Below are 24,013 nucleotides of genomic sequence, written 5' to 3' on the forward strand. Positions count from 1 at the left end.
GCTGGAAAGGAACAAAAATTCTAGTTTGTAAAGACAGAAAATCCAGGTGAGCTCCTGACCCCACATGTCCTCCTGAAGCTCCAAGAACTGGCAGGTGGTCTGCATTATTTCAGAAAAATGACAGAGTAGAACAAAGGTAGACCTGTAGTGCTTTGCCCCTCTCTTATAGAGACCTGGGTCCCAGGCAGGAAAGTCTGGAAATTGCCTTTAAAGAGGTGGAGGGTTTTTTTTTTTGCTTTTTGGGTCACACCTGGCAATGCACAGCAGTTACTCCTGGCTCTGCACTCAGGAATTACCCCTGGCGGTGCTTAGGGGACCATATGGGATAGTGGGAATCGAACCCAGGTTGGCCACCTGCAAGGCAAACGTCCTACCTGCTGTGCTATTGCTCCAGCCCCCTGGGAATTGCCTTTAAATACCTACATGTTAAAGACGTTCCTCCAGCGAGCAGTAAAAATTCTTCAAGTTCCAGCAATTCTTCTTTTTTGACATCTACATTTAAGACACAAAACCCTTCATTGAAAAGGATATATGCACACCACTGCTCATGACAGCACTCAGTACAATAGTAGGTCACAGAATCAACCTAGGTGCCCAAGAAAAGATGAAAGTATAGTACATGTACCCAGTGGAATACTATGCAGCAAGGGGTGATGAAATCATGCCATTTGCTGCAACTTGAATGGAGCTGGAGGATTTTATGTTAATTGAAGTGAATCGGAAGAAAGAGGACAAGTAGTGGATGATCTGACATATTTGTGGTATATAGAAAAACAGCAGGAGGAAAGAATGCATGGTGTATCCAGATTACCCTTCACCATTAATCATAGAAATGAGAATAATGGAAGAAAAGAATTTGAGGAAGGAGCTGGGGGTAAGAATAGATGAATGAAAGAAAACAGGAGCAGGAGCCTCTAGCTCATGTGTAGTGCAGAGGTATGGTATATGTATGTAGCTAAACAATGGGGCCAACAACACTGAAAGCAGGACGCCCAAGCCACAACCACCACACTTCAAAGTCTGCCTGTCGAGGAGGAGAACTAGGGGATTGGGGGGAGGAACCGGCGGAGGACAGTGGCAGAAGGACACTGATGGTGGGAGTGTGTTGTAGCACTGCAAGCTGGAATCTAAACTATGAATCACTATGTAAATCATGGTGCCTTCCATAATATTTAAGAAACCTATTTTTAAAAGACACCTTCAAGTGTGAGACACAGTGGCTTGTTCTGGGCTGGATGAGGTTCTCTGCCAATAATGGGGCTTTTATTTTCAGATGTCAGGGCTGGAGCAGTTGAACAGCATGTAGGGTGCCTGCCTTGAATGCTGCCAACCCAGGTTTGATCTCCCGCATCACATATGCCCCCTGAGCCTGCCAGGAGTGACTCCTGAGAGCCAGGAGTAAGCCCTAAGCAATGCAAGGTGTGGGCCAAACACAAACAAAACTAAACATATATATGCATATATGCATATATACATATATAATATATATATACATAAAATATTTCATCTATTCATCGATTTGCTCGAGTGGGCCCAGTAACGTCTCCATCGTGAGATTTGTTGTTACTAAAAAAAAAAAAGGCCCTCCCATTGTTCATCGATTTGCTCGAGCAGGCCCAGTAACGTCTCCGTTGGAGACTTTGTTGTTACTGTTACTGTGTCTGGCATATGGAATACGTCACGGGGAGCTTGCCAGGCTCTGCCGTGCGGGCGAGATACTCTCGGTAGCTTGCCGGGCTCTCCGAGAGGGGCGGAGGAATCGAACTCGGGTCGGCCATGTTGGCTGCGTGCAAGGCAAACGCCCTACCGCTGTGCTATCGCTCTAGCCCTTGTTGTTACTATGTTTGGCATATTGAATACATCACGGGTAGCTTGCCAGGCTTTGCCGTGAGGGCGAGATACTCTCAGTAGCTTGCCGGGCTCTCCAAGAGGGGTGGAGGAATTGAACCCGGCTCGGCCGGGCCAGGTGCACACAAGGCAAATGCTCTACCACTGTGCTATCGCTCCAGCCCATATAATATTTAATAATATAGAAGTATATATGTATAGTACTTAAATATATAATATGTAATTTATAATATGTAAATTTTATTTATTTAAATTTTATTATATTTAAATTAAGTCAGCATTTTACAGAAACTAGGAAAAAGGTGTCGCAGCAAGTGTTTAAGCAAGAGCGAGCATAGCGCCCCCTCCCACTCTTTGTCCAATCTACTGCACTTCCAGTAGCAATAGCACAGTGGTAGGGCGTTTGCCTTGCACGCAGCCAACATGGCCGACCCGAGTTCGATTCCTCCGCCCCTCTCGGAGAGCCCGGCAAGCTACCGAGAGTCTCTCGCCCGCACGGCAGAGCCTGGCAAGCTCCCCGTGACGTATTCGATATGCCAGACACAGTAACAACAAAGTCTCCAATGGAGACGTTACTGGGCCCGCTCGAGCAAATCGATGATCAACGGGAGGGCCTTTACCTTTACCTTTACTGCACTTCCAGCTTCCTTGAAACAATCAGCAGAAGGGCATCCCTGACAGGAATCCACACTCTATCCCCGAGCCACATCCTCGTCTGGTCCATTTGTTCCTTTAAACCTCATGGCCCGGGCTGGAGCAATAGTACAGCAGGTAGGGCCTTTGCCTTGCACGCGGCCAACCTAGGTTCGATTCCCACCATCCCATATGGTCCCCTGAGCACCGCCAGGAGTAATTCCTGAGTGCAGAGCCAGGAGTAACCTTTGTGCATCGCTAGTGTGACCCCCCCCCCAAAAAAATTTCACGGCCCTGGGAGGCTGATATTATTTCCACTTGTCATATGAGGAAACCGAGGCTCAATGAAGCATTGTGCTGAAGATGACACAAATGGTAAAGGGACAAAGTTAGGATTCATTCACAAGTCTTTGGACTAAAATGAAGTCAGTATTGGTCTCAAACACACTGGGCCTTGGGGGATGGGTTTGTGATGGTTCCTGTGAAGATGGGGTATGGGGGCGGGGGTGCAGGGCTGCCGGGAGTAATATAGTTCTGGGAAAATTCATGACCAAGCTGGTTCAATACAGCCCCATTTTTGCACACCTCTTAAAATATTCTACAAGGCAGGGGCCAGAGAGATCATCCAATAGGTAAGGATTTATCCAGGGTCAATCCCCAGCACCTCGTGTGGTCCCAAGTCTCTCCAGGAGTTATCTTTGAGCACAGAGCCAGGAAGAATCTCTAGGCACCCCTGGGTGTGGCCCAAAATTCTCCCCCACAAAAAACTAAAATGATCTTTTACAGGGCTGATTTTTCAATCAGAAAAATGTCGACAATTTCAGAGTTTCCAAGTGAACCAAACATCCTTAGCAGACGGGCTTATTTTGACACAAGTCGTTTTATCTCTCAACTTTATGGTAATAGAGCAATTGAGTCTCACGGCATGTCTAAATGTAGCAGGAGACATACTCTGAAGGAGAAGGAAAAACTCATCAGCCGCATTTGTGAGGCAGATGAAAGTGTCTGTGGGCTAATCCCAGGTGCTCCCCGTCACAGCCTCATGCAGACTAGCCCCGCTGCCGTGAGCCTTCCTTGAACTTCCTCCGTCTTGATTCCTGCAGCACGAACAGCTACCCTGGGCCCAGGCTGCAGGGGCTAGAGAAGCGATTCTTGGAACTTGAGGACGTCTGGACCCATTCCTTGAAGTTTTGAAGCTGCTGAGTCTGCAGTTGCTCAGATGTCTGGATAGAGACGCATGCCAAGGAAAGAACATTCCAAATGTACTGGCTGCAGGAACGTGGCTTGATTGGCAGGTGTGGGGTTGCTGTGGGAATTCCCACCTGGAGAAAGAGAACTGACGCTGCTGCTGAGGCAGGTCCTCGGGGCCTCTCGTTGTAAGCTCCCCAATGGGCACCTTCTATCTCTGAAGAGGGCTTCAAAGGGCCTAGAACTACTCTTTGGGCAGAAGGTGGCTACAAAACCAAACTTTCCTTTCAGTTACTGCCCGTGGCCATGCAAATTAATGCTGGGGCTGAGAATAGAAAGTAGCCTCTGACCTCCAGGCTGTGACTCGATCCATCATCCCTGTCTCCCTGCTACTCAAATACACCCTTTTCTTAAAAAACAAATGGAACCAGCATGACCCAATGAAATAGAGTGTCATGGCTATGGTTGTCATAGTAACCGGGGTTTAGAATTCAACTTTGATTTTCTGTGTATTTTTTGGAGGGGTCTGACCTTTAGAAGGTAATGATAACCCCTCCACAAATAAAGTTTTTCTTCTAAAACTTGAGTCTTAATTCTAATACAAAAAAGCTTTTGTATTTTGAGTTTTAGAACATCCAGATGAATGGATATGATTTTCTATAACAACTGTTGTGCTTTTTAAAACAAAAAATGATCATTCTATTTCAATTCTCTGGTCATCTTTATAGTATTCAAATTCTCTATCAACTTGGTGATTCATTATATAATGAGTAAACATTTTGGGTTTTCAAATAGGTTTTATTGGTTTTTTGTTTTTGTTTTGTTTGTTTTGTTTTTGTTTGGGGGCTATATCCAGCAACACTCAGGGGTTATTCCCAGCTATGCACTCAGGAATTACCTTGGCAAGTGCTCAGGGTACCCCCTAGGATGTCAGGAATTGAACCCAGGGTGGGCCACGTGCAAGGTAAATGCCCTCCCCACCGTACAATCGTTTCCGCCCCATCAAGTAGTTTCTAACCATGATGCGATTCTGTATATTATCGTAAATAGGCAATTGGGCTTTGTTAGTTGGCTTCCAGGGATATCTGTTATGATCTCTTTTAAAAAGTCAACTCTTCCCCAAACGTGCCCCACTGTGCATTCATGGGTGGTCAGATGTGTAGCAGAGGCCACTCTAGGGACCCTCAGGACCCATCCCCTCCCTCCTTCCTCAATAAGAACATCCACAATTTTTATTTGCTCGTTATCATCAAACCCACTGGGTACTTGAATGAGTCTGTCAGAGCTAGATGACCAGAAGTTTTTGCCAAGGAGACGTAGTTGAAGTGTTTTGTGTGATATCTCCAGGAAGATTCCCTAAAGGGAGGAGGATATGCCTCCTATTCTTCCTGGATCACAGCAATGATGGCTGGCGCTCTGGCATTCAGTGGGGACTCTGAGGTCATGGGCACAGCCTAGGGGTGGCAGAGCTGTTGGCCAAGCAAACATTCAGAGAGGCAGTCGTGAGTCCTGTCCTTCTTGTCTGCCTCTGGAATACTTTTCCATGAGACAAATAAGACTTTAATTTTGTGTAAACTGCTGCCAACATGGACTTTCTCTCCTGGGCACTGACTGTAATCTGAATGGATGCAACATGCAGAACAGCGTTATCATTAGTGATTGGATTATTCTGTTAAAATCTCCCTTTCAGAGCAAAAGAGATGAAAACCATCCTTCTGCCCTTCTCCCCGTTTCAATCCCCAGACAGGTCCTGACTGGAGCTTCATCCTGCCTTCCTGAAAGGGACAGAGGAGAGGAATTAGCAGTGCTCTCTGCAAAAGCAGTCCGAACAACAAAGATGCATTCCTAATAAGCTGACTGTCTCGAAAGGAAGGGGACAGCCAGTCACTCCTGTCCATTTGTCCGCTGGCATCTTGGATCAACTAATCGTGGCTCAGGACACCTCATGAGTAGGTGACATTCTAGGGACATGACTGACATTCTGCTCTGCAATTGGGTCCCAGAACACTGATCCAGCCTTAGTCCAAAGCCCAGCTTCTTCCAACACTAGCGAAATAGTCATTCTAACTAGTCAGATCCCTTGTCCTTAGGAAAAGTGCTCGTACCTTGATTAGATCACAAGCTACCACCAAAGGTCCTCTCTCTCTCTCTCTCGTTCTTTTTCTTTCTTTCTCATTCTCTCTTTCACTCTTTTTTATTGAATCATCATAAGATACACAGTTACAGAGCTGTTCATGGTTGGGTTTCAGTCATACAATGTTCCAACACCGGCAAGCAATTTCTCTCTCTCTCTCTCTCTCTCTCTCTCTCTCTCTCTCTCTCTCTCTCTCTCTCTGTCCTTTTGGGCAGTATGGTTTGCAATATAAGTACTGAGAGGTTCTCATGTTTGCCCCTTTACCAAGTGTTAGCACTCAATTCCTGTCCAGAGTGATCATTTCCAATTACCATTGTCACAGTGTTCCCTTCTCCAACGGCCTTCTTCCCAGAACTTGAGGCAGGGTTCCAGGTGTGGACCAGTCCTCCTGGACCTTGAGTTCTTAACTGACGCTGCCAAAGCAATTCTGTCTTAACGTGTCTATTCCCCCACCCCTCCACCCTCCACCCCCCTGGAGCCAATGAACTGAGTCCTGGCTGTGAGCCGACCCTCTGATAGCGCAGGCGAGGAGAGTTCAAAGCAGTTTTTCCAGGCACTAGACTTGAGTCCCACAGACTCACGGGCCTTTGTGAGAGACTGAAATTCAGCTCTGTAGTCATCACTGGATTACTACAGTTTTTACTACATTTTATTACTAGATTACTTTTCATTGTCAGCACAATTTCCCTTTAAGATGAAAAACAGTTAAAGGCAAGTGGCCTTCAGGTGTTTGTCTGCACAAACAGCTGCAGCAAAAGGATTGTGTTTCTTTTGAAATGCAAAAGTGTCTCTTATTACAGAACTGATCTCTCAGGACAAAAGAATATTTTATCACAATACCACCTAGGCTTATGACCTCTGAGTGAACTTGAACTGGTATTTATACGTTAATGTAGTCGTTAACCACTTAGATGGCAAGTTCCTGATAATGGAGTTGAGTTATAGTACAAATATTAACATGATTTGTTTAGATTAATCTGATTACTAGAAAATATAAACGTAAAAAGCAGAGTCTCTAACAACTTTTATTTAACCAGTAAATTATTCCCATTTATAATCTAGGCTGCCTGATTTTTAAATCTGAGATTATTACTAATCATTCTAATTAATCATAACTGCAATTTAGGGGAGAAATTTATCTCCTTTACTGAAATACCATGTGATAATTAAATATTTTTCTTTTCTGTCTTGCTTCATATGAGTTAGCAAGAAAAATGCAAGTTCTTTTCATAATCATTTGCTCCCCACCATAAGAAAATCAAATATTTGTTGTCGATCCAAAATCCACTAACTTTGGAAGTGTTACCAAGTCCTGCATTCTTCCAATGCCATAATTTTAGTGCCTTGCAAATTGGCTACTTTGTTGACAGTCTCAAGGGATCCTCCCGGGTCCTTTTAAATGTGCTTAGATGTTTTAGCTGACTGATAAATATTCAGACGAAAAAGAATCTGGCTTCTGTAGAAGACAGAATTAAAAAACAGAAAGTTCTCACTGGGAGGGAAAACTTCTCAGTCAGTCATCTTGGAAGGAAAAAACAGAGGGCTAATTACCAGGAGGGTGGAGCAGGACAAACACGAAAATGCAGAAGGCCGAGAAGATAGAATTAAGGATGGGAGGGGCTGGAGAACAAACTGGCTTTGGGAGGAAGATAAGAACCAAAGCCTTAGGACTGTTGAGGGAGACTGCTTTCCGGAAGGAGAAAGGAAAGCGGTTATGTTTAAAGAAAAAAAAGGGGGGGATCAGGTGCATTATTGATCAGCATCATTGACTTATTACAGGGTAGCAAACATTGGACACTTGGTTACATTGGGTTCTAGCTGAACCTTTCAGCTTCCAGTAACAGCCGCTACTTTAATACATGTTTTATTCTTTTAATAAAAGGGATTGTGAATGTCATGACAGCTGTGGAAATCAATTGAAAGTTTACAATTGTACACGTCCAACCTGGGTTCAATTCCCAGCATCCCCTATGGTTCCCCAACACTGCCAGGAGTAATTCCTGAGTGCAGAGCCAGGAGTAATCCCTGTGCATCGCCAGGTGTGACCGAGAGAAGAAAGAAAGAGAGAGAGAGAGAGAGAGAGAGAGAGAGAGAGAGAAGGGAGGGAGGGAGGGAGGGAGGGAGGGAGGAAGGAAGGAAGGAAGGAAGGAAGGAAGGAAGGAAGGAAGGAAGGAAAGAAGGGAGTGAGGGAGGGAGGGGGAGGGAGGGAAGGAAGGAAGGAAGGAAGGAAGGAAGGAAGGAAGGAAGGAAGGAAGGAAGGAAGGAAGGAAGTTTACTCTTCCAATGGTTCGACACAACTAATTGAACTACACTATTTTGACTTCATTTGACTTTTGAGTGACTTCAACGAATAGTCAACTATCCTTGCACTACTGTGATTCTGATTGTGTCCTGCTGCTTGTTAGGGTAGTAGGAAAAGGACACAGGTTCACAAATAACCTCGTTCCCGAGAAATGCCTACCTATTGGATGAAGCAAGTCAGCAGACGGCTACTCAGAATGCATCCTCTATTTATATTTCAAATTTGCCCAGGTTCAAGAGCAGGCATTATGATTTACAATTTCAATAAATTTCTCTGGACCTCAGTTTCCTCATCCACAAATGTGGATCACTGCAGGCATGTTCAGTGCAATAAAGAAGAGACAGTGGAACTCTTGAGAAGAGGTTTTCTCTTTACACAAGCCTGGGTGCAAACGCTGGTGGTTTTAATTCTGTCTGGTGCATCGAATGGTAAAATGCACCCAAACAAAAACTGGCATCTTCGTATGATTTTCCTAAAATAATATTGGAAACAAGGTTATCTCTTCATACATGCTTAATTCCCAAAATTATCATCAATTTAAATAATTGTTTGGATATTATTTCAAGTGCTTTATGGAAAATTTAAAACAAAACCTTATTTTTTTTTAATCTTCCTTGGTGGGGAAGGCCACAGTCAGCTGTGCTCAGGGCTTGCTCCAGGCTCTGTGCTTAGGGATCACTCCTGGCTCTGCACTCACAGATCATTCCCGGTGAGTTTCAGGGAACCATACAGGATGCCAGCGATGACACCCAGCTCTGCTGTGTGCAAGGCAAGTGTTTTACCAGCCCTTTAGTTTTCACTTTTTACATAGGTCCAGTGGAATATAAATTCCAAAGTGATTTAGCACCTCCCAGAAACTATTTTTAAATACATGAACACACTCTTTTTTTTACAGGTGCTTTATGTAATTTCTTTTGTTCATTAGATTTGCATTTCCATTATATATCTCTGCAACACAAATATGGGTATGCATTTAAATTTAATTCTCAAAAATATCATATATCTTAAATTTTCCAATCTGAGTTTTGAATAATTGCTTCTGAATTTATTTATCCTTACTATAATTACCATTGCATAATGAAACAAAAGCGAAAATATCTCACAGACTTTTTATAATTATATGAAAAAAAAGCATGATGCCTTACCAAAAATTACATCTTTAGTGAAATGGGCAATGTTTTTCTGCTTTTTACCTTTCCTTTAAATTCTTTATTATTTTTTCTCTTTTTCTTCATATGTCTCCCAATGGATGAATACCTAAAATTTTATAAAAGATCGGTATTCACTGGATTCTTACATTTTAGTTTCATAAAGTCAAGTACTTAGAAACTTATTCCAGATAAATGGAGGGAAAGTGGGGGGAAATGGCTTAATTTGTGAGGGGACTGAGGCATAGTCAGTAGTACTCAGGAACTAACACGTGGCCTTTTGCTCAGAAGTGACCTGCTTGTACTCAGGGGACCAGATGTGGTACCAGGGATTAAACTAGGTCAGCTCTGTCGAGGCAAGTGCCTTACCTCCTGCACTATTAGGTCCCAAGAAAATTGTTTTAATAGTACCACCTAAGTCTTTGAATATCAGAGGGGCTGGAGTGATACACAGTGGGTAGTGCATTTGCCTTGCACACAGCTGACCCGGGTTCGATTCCCAGCATTCCATATGGTCTCCTATGCACCACCAAGCGTTATTCCTGAGTGCAGAGCCAGGAATAACCCCGTGCATCACCAGTTGTGACCCAAAAGGAAAAAAAAAGGATACATATCAGAAATCAAACTACATGTCTCATAAAACATCAGGGAGAGGCATATTGGTTTAGAGCACCTGCCTTGCATGCAGAAATGCTCTGCTCATCCCTGCATCACATGGTCCCTCAAGCACCACCACTGGAAGTAACCCCCCCGCCCCCAGCACCGCATGTTTGGCCTCAACACGCCCCCACCTAAATTACTTCTAATGTTCTATCAACCGATGGTTTAATCAAGTTCTCTTCTCATTTGGCTGAAAACAAACCAAGGAATGGAAACCAATCTACTATGTTACCAAGTCATTATCAACTTGTTTTCTCATTCCTTGAGGTGCTTTCAAACCCTTAGTCAATGCAATGGCTTTTCCTTGTTCGTGGACATAGAGATCTCTGGGCAAGTGGAAGCTTCTGGAAGGAGCAGGGGAAGCGAGATGGAGAGAGATGGAGAGTAAGGTTGGGGCTTTGAGTCCTGCTCCACACCAGGAGGACCAGCTGTATGTGCCTGAATAAACGAAGTCCTGAGAGACAAACTCTCGCCGACTACCAGCTGAAGCAAGGAAGTAGAGCACGTACTGGGGGGCGGGGTAGGGAATTGGGTAATGTTCTTTATTTCCCACTGGAAAACCTTAATACATTTACATTTCAAATTGTGGATAATTAAGTTAAATATTATATGTTGCTAGAAAAACATAAAACATGTCTTCATTCCTGTATCTAGTAGGAGAATAATTTCTATTTCTGAATGAATGAATAACATAATTGGAAATTATCTGGATTCCTTCCTCAAGTTTCTGAAGTCATCAGATTCAGTATTTTTATGGCATCTCAGAAGAGTGTGCAATTTGCATGTTTTTCCTCAACTCCAAATCATGAATATGGACTAAATCTCTCCAAGGGGGCCCAGTAGAGTAGGTAAATTTTTAATTAGTAAGTACTAGGCAGCAATGGCTTGAGAAGGAGAATACCAATTGTTCGAGAGAAAGAGTAGACTGCTAATCATTAAAAGCTATATACAAAAGATGCCCCTTGTTTGGAAAGAGAATTGATATGATACTCACACTTTTAAAAAAGTGCTTATAAAGACACACAGGGGAAATCAGTATCGCTTATTTTTCCAAGGGGGCAGGCCTGTGGCTGAGCCATAGACCCCAAGCCTCATCTGTGTGGGCCTCTGGTTTGGTCCTGAGAGAGGATTTGTTATTCCACATGGGGATAGAGCAGAGTTAACTTCTGTGGCTCTCCTTCTTCCAAAATATCGCCTATTTGGGTGGCCTACTTGAACCATAGTTCCCAGCTCAGCTTTCCGTCTAGATCTGTGACCCAGTAGCCTTCACTGAGATCAGAGAAGTGGCCTGGTCCACTCAAGGTAGGTACGAGGCAAGTGAAACGTCCCCCATGATCTCCTTCCTTCCACTGGGTGGGATGTTCTGAAGGACCTATCAGCCCCCACTCTGGAATGGAGGCCACAGATGAAAGGTGTTCTGAAGAATGTTGAATCAAAAGTTAGAGTAAAATTACCTGTAAATCAACAACATCTTTAATGGTTGAATAGCACTCCATCGGATAAGTGCACCACACTCTCTTCACTCAATCACCTACTGATCAGCCTTCAGTTTTCCCTATCTTAGCTACTGTAAATAAGTCTGCCACAAACACTGGAGTGAATACAACTTCTGGTGTCAATTGTTTCCTAGTTTTCAAATAGATAGTGGGAAGCAGAGTTGCTGGGTCATATGGAAACTCTATCTTTCGTTTGGTAAGGGAAGTATTTGTTTTGATCTGGAGGAGAAAAAAAGGAAGAGAACAAAGAAGACCAGTCTGTCAGCTCCCTGAAATGAACTTAATATGAAACAGGAGCAAAATCAAATAACATTTAAATCATGGGTCTCATCCCAAATGTATAGATATCCAGCCAAAATTTAAAAAGAAAACACCCCAAACACCTCTGAATTTTGATTCATCTTTGAAGTCGGTTTTGATTATGCCCCGAGAAAATCATGAGCATCACATATTGTACTTCCATGGAGCACAGCCAGCTCGAGTGGCCAGGATGCTCCTTGATTCAAACGCCTTCAGGATTCTGACAACAGGATGATCTCGGCCGGGCAGGAGCAGAGCTAACAGCTGCGAGCACAGCCCAGTGCCAGGCTGAGGTCCAGATGTTCCTTTCCCAGCTTCCCAGCCTCCTTCCTATTCTTAGGACTCTAATTGGCAAAGTCCTTTGGTTTAATCTGGTGTTTTATAGGCAAAATCTTGCTTTTCTCTCCATACGTGAGCAATCAACTACATCAACTAAGAGTTGGTGCGTGCGCCATCTCCATGGCCCCTCTCCCGGGACTGGGCTGCAGGAACAGGCCTGAAGCCTCTGGTTGATTTTTCGTTCAGGTTTGGTATCATTTGGAATCTGCTCCATGTGACTTTGCTCAACAACAACAACAACAACAAAAAGGCAAACAAACCACAACAATTTATTGGGAAGGAAAGTGATACAACAGACCTATTTATAGAGATGAAAGAGGAGGAGCACCCAGGCATGCCAGATAAAACTCACCAAGAATTCCTGAGCAAGGACGGCATGTTCTTTGTCTGTTTGGGAGTCATATCTGGTGGTCCTCAAGGTTTGTTCTTGGCTTTGTGTTCATGGATCACTCCTGGTGGTGTTCAGGGGTCTAGACAGTGCAATGATTGAGTCAGGGTTTGACTCATGCAAGGCAAGTGCCTTACCTCCTAGCTCTCCAGCCTCAGATAATGTTGTTTTATTTTATTTTTGGGTCATACCCTGCGATGTTCAGGGCTTTTTCCTGGCTCTTCCCTTAAAGATCACTCCTGGCAGGTTTGGAAGACCATATGAGGTGCCTGGGATCAAACCCAGGTCAGGAGCATGGAAGGCAAGTACCCTGCCTGATGCACTGCGAATATCATGTTATTTTAATACTGTTGCAGGCAGATGGATAGGGTGAGGTCCCTGATTGTGAACTTTCTGGGAAGCTGCTAGTCACCTCTCTCTCATCCCCTTCTCTCTTGCTCCACCCCACATATTTCTCTAAATAAAGTTGTTTTATTTCCCTCTTTCTCCTCCTCATGAAATTCTTAGTTGTGAGGGAGAACGGCAGTCCTGGCAAACGAGCAGAGGGTAGGGCTGACTTTCCTTTTCCTGCAAAAAATGAGCAATCCTCGGTCCAGCCTGAGTTTACACTCGCCGAACTCAGGTGGTCAGCACAGTTCCCCTGCCCTGTTCTCCAGGTGCTTCTTAGCTGCCACCTGATAGTTTACTTACTTTGGGCCAGAGAGATGGTACAAGGGGTTAAGGTTGCCTTTCAGGCAGCCGACTCTAGTTTGAACCCTGGCACTGCACAGGGTTCCCTGATCCCCACCAGGAATGACCTCTGAGCACAGAGCCAGGAGTAATCCCTGAGCACCACCTCCTTCCATTGTTTCTGGGCCTTTTAGCTAAGATCAAGTGCAGTATCTGTTCTTATCAATCTCCTTCTGCCATCCCTTTCCCAAATAAATAAACTACTTTGTTTCATCCTGGAATGCTTCCCCAGTAGCATATCGACTGAAAATGTTCTCCTCTTATGACGGATAAAAAACTCCAAGATAGAGGTGGTTTGCATGGCACAATTACCTAGTTATGTAACCTTAGACTTCCAAGGGAAAACACCCTCCAATTTCCAGGCAGCAGTTAATCACTTCTGCTTTCTGTTGTAATATGTTTCTGTGCCTCCGGTAGAAAAAAGATAATGTCCCAAATGCCTCACTTTCCTCTTTGTATACAGATTGAGAAACAGCCATTTCCTAATCCGCAGTGAAGGCTGGCAACCCTGACAAGCATTCCAGAGCAGCTGTGGAAGGCTTCGCTCCACACTTGGAAGAAAAGGACAAATGCAAAATCAGAGGCCAGAGTTAGGAGCTTCAGATGAAGAGACTGACTTCTATTTGAGCACTGAGAAGCAGAGTCAGATCAGGCGAGCTGTTTCTCTCTGCTCCTTTCCCAACTTACTCTGCCCTGCCCCAGACAACGTCCACCAGGAGGCACACTAACCAGTTATAACTGGAATCAGAACATTGTAAAAGAATGCAGTGAGGGGCTAGAGTGATAGCACAGTTGGATAGGGCATTTGCCTTGCACGAGGTCAACCCGGGTTCGATTCCCAGCATCCCATAGGGTCCCCTGTGCCAGGAATAATTCCCGAGTGCATGAGCCCGGAGTAACCCCTGAGCATCGCCAGATGTGACCCAAAAAGTAAAAAAAGAAAAGAAAAGAAAAGAATGCAGTGAGTTCAATTCAGTGAAGGGTAGGCGGGGCTTACCCTAGAGGACAATGGGGGACAGACACTGCAAGTGGGGACGTCCCCAGAGCAGCCCATCCCTTTACTCTGCCCCTAGAGCTGAAACTTAATAAATAGGAACAAGAGAGGAGGTGGATTGAGATGAGACCAGTTTGGTCCATCTGCCCTGGAATGGGCCCTAAACTCCACACTCCCTAATCCACTCTGGGATGGATGAATTATCTTCTGCCACCTCCCCTGTCTCCCTCTTTGGGGCTAACGAGGCATTTTCTCTTTCAGATCCATCTTCTCTTCACCACCTCCTACCCTTATTCCCAGCATTCCACAAACACCCTGGATTCTCCAACCCAAGTAGTTGGTACCACCCCACAGGGCACAAGACAGGAGTCACTTTGGGTGCTATTTTGGGAGGGTTTTTGCAGCCTAAACAAGGTAGATTAGGGCTGGTGCTGTAGTATAGTAGGTAGGGCATTTGCCTTGAGTGCAGCTGGCCTGGGTTGGATCCTTGGCATCATAAATGTCCTCTGAGCCCTGCCAGGAGGAATCCCTGAGCTCAGAGTAGGAGTAATCCCTGAGCACCACCAGGTGTGGCTCAAAAAAGAGAAAAAAGTCCATTTTCAGTGGCACTGAGTGCTTTATTATTTCTTTTTTCCAGAAAAGGGAATAGCAAGCCAAGTAATTCTAAGAATTCCTGCCCCAAGCACTCCCTGGCTTTCAGGTTCCCTGCAGAACAGACTCTCCTAAATGCAATCACCCAACTTTCGGAACAATCAGAGTGAGAACCACTTCAGAAGCTCAGATAAAATGGCACAGGGGTGTCTGATGAGGGCTTTTGTGAAATCAGCTTTAAAATATTCCCTATTCTTCTGCTCAGATATCCTCTCTCTCTGCCCTTTTCAGCTTCGTCTAGAAAGGCAACCATCCCACCCTACCTCGCTTGCCAGTCTTGCCCTAAAAGCAAGACATGCTGATGCAGACCTGGAATTAACAAGTGTTCTTCCCTTTGTGTGTTTGGGCTTTGAAAGAGGACCTAGGGGACGGATGGAGCCCGCTCTGCTCAGTTCAGCAGAACACTCTCCTCCAGAGAAGAGGCAGGGGCCGTGCAGTTGGCAACTTCCTGTGACAGGAGACACTGCCTTTCCACACCCACCCTCCACCCCCAGCCAATGTCTCAATACTACATGTGGCCCTGGCCTGTGCCTGGGCAGAGAAATAGCCCAAGGGTGAAGGTGCTTGCCTTGTGCTTTGCTCTGTTTGACCCCCTCAGTACTGCCAAGAGTGATCCCAGAACCAGGATAAAGTGCTGAGAAAAGCCTGAATGTGGCTCAAAAACAAAAGAGAGGAAGAAAGAAAGAAGGAAGGAAGGGAGGGAGGGAGGGAGGGAGGGAGGGAGGAAGGAAGGAAGGAAGGAAGGAAGGAAGGAAGGGAGGGAGGGAGAAAGGAAGGAAGGAAGGAAGGAAGGAAGGAAGGAAGGAAGGAAGGAAGGAAGGAAGGAAGGAAGGAAGGAAGGGAGGGAGGGAGGGAGGGAGGGAGGGAGGGAGGGAGGGAGGGAGGGAGGAAGGAAGGAAGGAAGGGAGGGAGGGAGGGAGGAAGAAAGAAGGAGGGAAGAAAGGAAGGACTCCCTGAGCACAGGGAACTGCCTTCTGGAGGAAGAAGGAAAGGTGTTGTGATGGTTTGTTACTGAAGCTCAGAGTGGGTAAGTGAAGGGAAATTGGGCTTAGCAAGGGGACCCAGGTACATGGCGGTGGGGGGGGGGAGGGCAGTGAATTTTCATTTATTTATTTGTTTTAAACTTTTGCACTCCTGAGGATGGAGCCCACAGCTTCACACAGCTAGGCATGTGCTCTACCGCTGAGCCACATCTCTGCCAGGGATGAAATTTGAAACAGAACCACCAGGTAGGTGTGATTGAGGTGACCTGGGGACAAAGTCTTGGAGAGCATTACAATGTTCAGAAAACGTCCGTTGAAGGGGTCTGGCATGGGCCCCCAGGATGAGGCGCCTAACTCAAGTCCCACAACTAAACTCCCCCCAAAAGCTGAGTTCAGCCCAGCTAACACAGTCGGCCGTGCCCGATACCGAACACACGACTCTCTGTTCAGCCCCTACAACTGGCCCAGACTTTCTCTGTCTCTGTCTCTCTCTGTCTCTGTCTCTGTCTCTGTCTCTGTCTCTCTCTCTCTCTCTCTCCCTGTCTCTGACTCTGGCTCTCTCTCTCTGTCTCTTTCTCTCTGTCTCTGTCTCTGTCTCTGTCTCTGTCTCTCTCTCTCTTTCTCCTCCCCTGCTTCAAATATTTTAAATTCATTTGTTCCCTTCTCTAGATTGACTCAGAACATTTTATCTGGAATCCCAGAATCGCCTACAGCTCTCCAGCACTTCCACTTCTCAGAACTGACTAATCTATAGAAAGCTAGAAAGCAGAAATTCTACTCCATCTGCACTCTCTCTCCTCTTTCACTTACACTTTGTCTCTCCTTATAACTCTCTCTGTCTCTGTCTCTCTGCTACTGTCTCTATCTCTGTCTGTCTCTTTCTTTCTCTCTCACTGTCGGTCTGACCAGTGAGCTCTTTCTCTAAGAAACCTTTGTTTTTTTTTTTCTTTTTGGGTCACACCCAGCGATGCTCAGAGGTTCCTCCTGGCTCTGCACTCAGGAATAACTCCTGGCGGTGCTCGGGGGACCATATGGGATGCTGGGAATCGAACCCAAGTTGGTCGTGTGCAAGGTAAATGCCCTACCTGCTGTGCTATTGCTCTGGCCCCTCTTAAAAAACTTACTTGGCGCTCCTCTAACCATCTCTCTTGGTAAATTCTTTCTCCCATTGCCCAGACCCAACAAGGCCAGCACCTGAGCTCTGCTCCTGCGATCTGACTCCGCTTTTGATCTTTGATAACTCCAGCCCTTCCTGTCCCTCTTCTATCCCACTCATGGTGATGATGGCAGGAAGGGTGTCTACCCAAGCTGCTTTGAATGGCCATGCCAGCTGGGGAATGCTGGGATCCCATGTCATCATCCTTGCAACTTGAAATTCTGCATCCTTTCCCTCCAGAGGATCCGGGATTTCATTTCACCGAGTCCCACAAATTTGATAGGCAGCGTGTTCTCCAGAACCCTCAACAGAACTTGAAAGACTTTTAATATCCATCCCAAGATTGGCCACCCAGGTCGTTAAGCTAATCCCACCCACCCTATCTTTCATGATCACTGCAACCACTCCCTTTTGTTTTGGTTTGGTTTGGGGAGCACATTTAGCTGTGCTCAGGGCTTTCTCCTGTCTCTGCATTCGGGGTTCACTCCTGGCTCAGAGGTATGCTGGCATCAAACCTGGGTTGGCAGGGAGCAAGGCAAGTGCCCTCCCTGCTGTATGACCTCTCTGGCCCTATCCACCCACTGTTCGTCCATACATTTATATTCCAATGCCATGGTTTCTTCTAACAAATTAAATCAGAGGAGAATCTTTTCTGTAATAGCTTATAATTGCATTTGCTTTCTAGATAGTTAAGTAGGCTGATGACTTATGACATGCCCACAAATGTTAAGACTCCTACTGCCCTTTAGAGACAAACATGAATACTCTCCTTCCTTTTTCCACCCCCCCTCACTCTACCCTCTCTGCTCCTAACTGGGGTCTCCCACGCTGGGCATGCCTCAATCCTTTTTCCTGCACACAAAGAATGTTTCTCACTCATTTTGAACCCACTTCCTTTTCTGGGATTCCAAATCATGGAGCAGTCCTGAAACTTTCCTCCTGAATTCATATATGGTCATGGGTCCCCCTCCCTCCCCACACCCAAATTCTGAGTCCTTGGCCACTCATGGCTTCCCCATCCATGTTCTCATTCTGTCTAATCAGGTCTGAATTAGAGCTTTCAAACCTCTCCTTTGTTTTCAGCCTTGCCCATCCAACTGCCTGCCCAAGGAGTACTTTCTATCATCACTCTTACGACAAGGGACTCTCATTTCTTAACCGAGATGAAAAGCGGTATAATCTTATAAATAGGATGAAGCTTGTTTAAAGTAATTATGACTTGACCCGTTTGTTAATCATTGCCCAGGAGCTGCTGGTGTGTTTCTGCTTTTGTTTCCGGATTACATTTTATTGTATTCAGTTACTTTGAAAACTCAGGGAACAATCTGAGATGCATGCTTGTGCTCCAACATGAAATATGTATTTTTAAATTGGATTTTCTGTTTTTACATTATTTCCAGTCATCTGTAGCTTTTAACATTTTGAATTAAAATTTATTTTGAAATACCTTGCAAATCGAATCAATTTATAAGAGATTGTGAAAGTGTCTCTTTTTAAAAAATTTCATTTTAGGCTCTTTTTTTTTTTTTTAAACTGGAAGGCAGGAGGAAGCTGTTCCTGTTTGTGTAAATGAAGTTTGGCTCAATGTTATTTTTCCAACTGGATCCTTAAAGTTAATGGTTTAGATTAGTGGGAAAATATTTTGCTAAAAATAACTACGTAAAAATCAACCACTCTTTCCCATGTGAAAGTCAGGACACTGAGCATCACTTTTTACCTGGTACAACCAGTTAGCTAGAGCTTCCAATTGACCAAAAAAAAAAAAAAAACCATTTCCTTCCACTACATGGGATAGCATAAGGGTAACTGAAGAAGGGTAAAACAAAACAAAACAAAACAAACAAACAAAAAAGAAGGGTAAAACAGGTGAGAATATTTTTTTAAGGAAAATTTTTTTTTTTAGCTCTTTGGGTTGACCTGGTGATGCACAGGGGTTACTCCTGGCTCTGCACTCAGGAACCACTCCTGGCTGTGCTTGGGGAACCATATGGGATGCCAGGGATCGAACCTAGGTCGGCCGCATGCAAGGCAAACACCCTACCTGTTGTACTATCACCCCAGCTCCTTCTGGAGATTTTTAAAAATGGTTTAATATTGGGACTGGAACAATAGCACAATGGGTAGGGCATTTGCCTTCCACGTGGCCCACCTTGGGTTCGATTCCCAGCATCCCATATGGTCCCCTGAGCACCGCCACGAGTGATTCCTGAGTGTAGAGCCAGGAGTAAACCCTGTGCATCCTGGGTGTGACCCAAAAAGCCAAAAAAAAAAAAGGTTTAATATTGCCACTTTCATTTGGCTGAGCCTATTATGAAGGATGAAATTGCTAGCCAGCAGAACCACTCCAAAAGGGATGATTCAGAATAAAGTAAAAAGAAAAACAAAATAAAAAGAATGAGTACCACCAAAGTCCTCAGAATGAAGACCAGCTCGAGGAATAGCCATCATGAGTGGGTTCGTCCAAGTTCAAGCTAACAGGGTTTTCCAGGGCTCCTCCTGGCCGGGAGGTCTAGTGTTTGGCAGGGGGACATAGGGCGGGCCACCCATGACCATCTGTTCAGGTATTTGGGGAAAGAGGAGTGAAAACACCAGAATTTTCAAAATCCACTGATAAATGCAGGATAGTCATAACAATGGCTTGTGATACTCTTTGTTGCTAGATACCAGGACAGTCTATATTCATTGTGGAAGGTATAGAACATAGAGAATTTTATAATGGAGGAAGATTTAATCACTCGCCTGTACTGAGAGATAGAGAAGCCAAGGCAACACTATGACAGGCTCATGGAGAAGACAGAAGAAACTGGGCCTAGGTTTCGGTTCCAGAATTCCTGGAATTGAGCACAGATACCTGGAAATGATTTCCCGGAAGTGAGATAGCCATGGTGAGGTCAACTAGAGTTACCAATCAGTTGCAGGTTCAGAAAGCCCTCCCCCCATGTAACCCTTATGTAGCCCTTATGTAACTCGACTTATAACCAATCACCTAAGTACAAGTGGTGAAAAGCCTCTCAGACTGAGACCAAAAGGGTGGTCTTCAGAAAGTCCCCGTTATAATGCTATGGTATAAAAGCCCCACACTTTTGAGACTCTAGGCCACTCGTTCTGAGAAGGCTGCCACTTGTTGGTGAGCCAGATGAGGGTCCTAGCTCGATCTAGCCAATAAAGACCCTTTGCTTATTGCTCCACAATTTGTCTTTGTATGATTTCTCTGGGGAGATCTCGGCCCCATTTAACAGCACAAGGGCTTTCTTTCATTTTATTCACACATAGGTATGTCACTGTCACTGTCACCATTGTTCATCAATTTGCTTGAGCGGGCCCAGTAATGTCTCCATTGTGACAATTGTTACTGTGTTTGGCATATCGAAGCTTGCCAGGGTTTGCCGTGCGGGCAAGATACTCTCGGTAGCTTGCTGGGCTCTCCGAGACGGGCGGAAGAATCGAACTCCAGCCAGCCATGTTGGCTGCTTGCAAGGCAAACACCCTACCCACTGTGCTATCGCTCCAGCCATAGGTATGAAAGTATACAAAACAAAACCCTTGTATTTTACATATTACTTTACTTCCTGAGTTTTTACCTATGCCATGAGTGTCTTATAAACAATTTCCATAAGAATGTCATAACCATTTTCCCATCTGTTGAAATAGACTGAGACAATAGTGGAATTTAAGTGACTCCTTAATAGCTATATAATGGCTGGAGTCAACTTAATTTTATTATTTCTCTACTGTGAGCTCTTCACGTTGTTTCCATCTCCTTGTCGTGTAGGAGCTTCACAATGACAGTCATTGTCCCCATTTTTTTGTAATTCTCTCCCATTTCTTTCGATTAATTTGAAGCAAGATGGTTTGCTTATTTTAAAACCTCTTACTGTGTATTTCTCTTCCTGGCATTTTTACAGACTTATGTGCTCATCCGCCAGAAAACATAAGCGGGAAAAATATATATTTGATCACCTTTGTCAATTGGGTAAAGTGATTATTGCTTTTGGAGGGTACACCCAAGCTGCTCAGGGGTTACACATGGCCTTGTGCTCAGGGGAGGGCACCTTTGGAAGTGTTTAGGGGACTATATGCTGTACTAGGATCAAATCGGTGTTGCGTATAAGGCAAGTGCCTTCATCTTTGTACTGTCTCTCCAGCAAAACACCTCATTTTATTTTTAGTAGAGTAGCACTGTAGCATTGTAGCACTGTCCTTCCATCGTTCATCTATTTGCTCGAGTGGGCACCAGTAACATCTCTGTTGTGAGACTTGTTGTTACTGTTTTTGGCATATCGAATACACCACGGGGAGCTTGCCAGGCTCAGCTGTGTGGGCGGGATACTCTTGGTAGCTTGCCAGGCTCTCCAAGAGGGACAGAGGAGTGGAACTCGGGTCAGTCACATGCAAAGCAAATGCCCTATCCGCTGTGCTATCACTCCAGCCCTTTAGTAGAGTAGCAGAATTATATACATATGTAAGGTAAAGGTAAAAGGTAAAGGCCCTCCCATTGTTCATCGATTTGCTCGAGTGGGCCCAGTAACATCTCCATTGGAGACTTTGTTGTTACTGTGTCTGGCATATCGAATACGTCACAGGGAGCTCGCCAGGCTCTGCCGTGCGGGCGAGATACTCTCAGTAGCTTGCCGGGCTCTCTGAGAAGGGCGGAGGAATCGAACTCGGGTCGGCCATGTTGGCTGCATGCAAGGCAAACGCCCTACCGCTGTGCTATCGCTCTAGCCCTATCATGGTCATGGTCCTCCCGTTGTTCATTGATTTGCTCGAGTGGGCCCAGTAACGTCTCCATTGTGAGACTTGTTGTTACTGTGTTTGGCATATCGAATACATCACGGGTAGCTTGCCAGGCTCTGTCGTGTGGGCGAGATACTCTCGGTAGCTTGCCAGGATCTCCTAGAGGGGTGGAGGAATCGAACTCGGGTTGGCCATGTTGGCCGCTTGTAAGGTGAACGCCCTACCGCTGTGCTATCGCTCTCTATATATAATCTTTTATTTGGAACTGTCTTTTTCTCACACATTCCATATATTTAGTATCACTTTGATAATCCACATCTTGGCAATCTAAAGTCTTGCTACCTTGAGGAACTCAATTTATAGAGCTCCAACTGCCCACTCCAGCCTGGCCCAAGAATCAACTCATTCACTACAGAGCATTCACTGTTATTTAGGTTGAGGGGTCCCCAAGGGTCCCCTCAGGAACCCCTTTCCCTGCTCACTTGACCTGTCATGCTCACCCCTGCCTTCCTGGTCAATCCCGCTTGAGGACCATTAGCCCATGTCTACTCTTGGCACACAGCTGCGACCATGTCCATAGCTCCTTTCAGAGATAATTCATTTACTGGGGCAGGGGAACATTCATACCACTCCTGTTGTGTGGTGGGAACCTGTCCCTGAGATGCGAGAGTTTGCCAAGCTCCCAAAGATGGGGTGAAGAACCAGGGGAGGAAGTTCCAATGATAAGGCAGAGTAAGTGGCATCGGGGTCCACTCAAACAGCCAGAGATGCCTTAGAAAACAAGCCTATTGACCGCTGTGGCAAATGTGGCCATTTTCCCTGAGTCTGTTCTGTCGGTAGGGATGTATTAGGTTGATACTTGGAGGAGAGTAGTTAACTGATTTGTAAATGAGGCAGGGGTTGACTTCCCTTTACAAAAGAACTCACTGGATGTGCTTAACCCACTCCTACTGAGGACACTGGATAAAAGAAACAAATCTACTTTAAAATGCAGAGCTGAGCACACACAAAAGTAAGGAAACTTTCAAGGTAGCCAAATAGATGATAAAAGTTTGCTTACGGCTTTGGGTGAATTCTGGGAGGGAGGAGTTTGGGTGGGTCTATCCTGGGAATTACAAGGCAAGGGACATGAACTCTAACATTCAGAGGAACTAAGGCTTTGGAATGTGCAAAAGCCAGTCTTGTGGATCAGCTTTGCCTGCAGTGAAAGTAGTGTAAGAGTTTCTGCAGGGTTTGTGGTGGGAAAAAACTCTCCCTTTAGAAATCCCCTAAGATGCTCTTGTCAAGGTTCTGGGTTCAATGTTAACTGCATAGCCATCTGATGAGAGGGACTCCTGAGGAATGTATCTTGGAGTGATTTGGTCAGTATGTGAAAGTTGCATCATGTATGTTCTTCTCAAAGTGCCCTCTACAACTGGTTGTCCTAGCAATTTAGTAGAGGGCATGAGAAGAGGTAGAGGCCCTGGTCAACATGACTGCTTACTCCTTCTGGTGCCCTGTCATGTGTGCTGTGATGTCTCCAGGTAACAGGACAGGGAGATCTGCCATCCGACACTGGTTGAAAGAAACACCATTATGCATGATCAACCCATGTTTGATCCCTGGCACTGTGGATGGCCCCTTGAGCACCTAGAAATGATCCCTGAGCACAGAGCCAGGTGTAAGACCTGAGCACTGCTGGTTGTAGCCCCACCCCCAGCAAAAAAAAAAAAGGAAATGTAAAGTTGTACTTGATAACAGTACTTGAGACTACCCTGTAAGGGAGAAAATTAGCCATAGCAACAAAACCATGACACAATCTGGGTTCATTCCTACTATGCTTCCAAACATTCTCCAAAGGACTTATTTTAATCCATGGCACTCAAGGATTTCACAGATAAAGCCCCTTTGAGTACACCTCTCAACCTAATCTTAAAAATCACAAAAAAGAGCAATCCACCTTGTGCAAAGGTCAGCTGAAAACAGCCAATTCAGACTCTAAGAGAACAGGATATGGACAGAATCACCACCTTGAAGTGGCTGATGATGACACAAGAGCTCCCAAGAAAAGGTCAGTGGTTTTACAGACTGCATGAGTTCTAATGTAGAAAACTCTACTCATTGAAAATAAAAGCTTAATGAGCAAATTAAAATCAGGACTTAAACCAGATGCATCCAAAAGGTCAAGGTGGAGCAGTTACATAAAGATTCATTCACTCCAATTAATATCGTTTCCATTACAAAGAGTGCTGGCTCTGACTTCACACCATGTAGAAGACTGTCGTTTAGAAATCAGGGGAGGTCCAAATATAGGGTAGGTGGGCCTAAATTCACTGGACGAGTAACCT

General features: G+C 45.0%; 1 pseudogene; it reads left to right on the top strand.

Annotated features, from left to right (window-relative positions):
• Positions 1–13,279: 13,279 nt before the first annotated feature.
• LOC130018404 (uncharacterized) lies at positions 13,280–13,445 on the top strand (annotated as a pseudogene).
• Positions 13,446–24,013: the final 10,568 nt, after the last annotated feature.

This window comes from Sorex fumeus, unplaced genomic scaffold (assembly GCF_029834395.1).
Source record: "Sorex fumeus unplaced genomic scaffold, SorFum_2.1 ptg000264l, whole genome shotgun sequence".
Lineage (NCBI taxonomy): Eukaryota > Metazoa > Chordata > Mammalia > Eulipotyphla > Soricidae > Sorex > Sorex fumeus.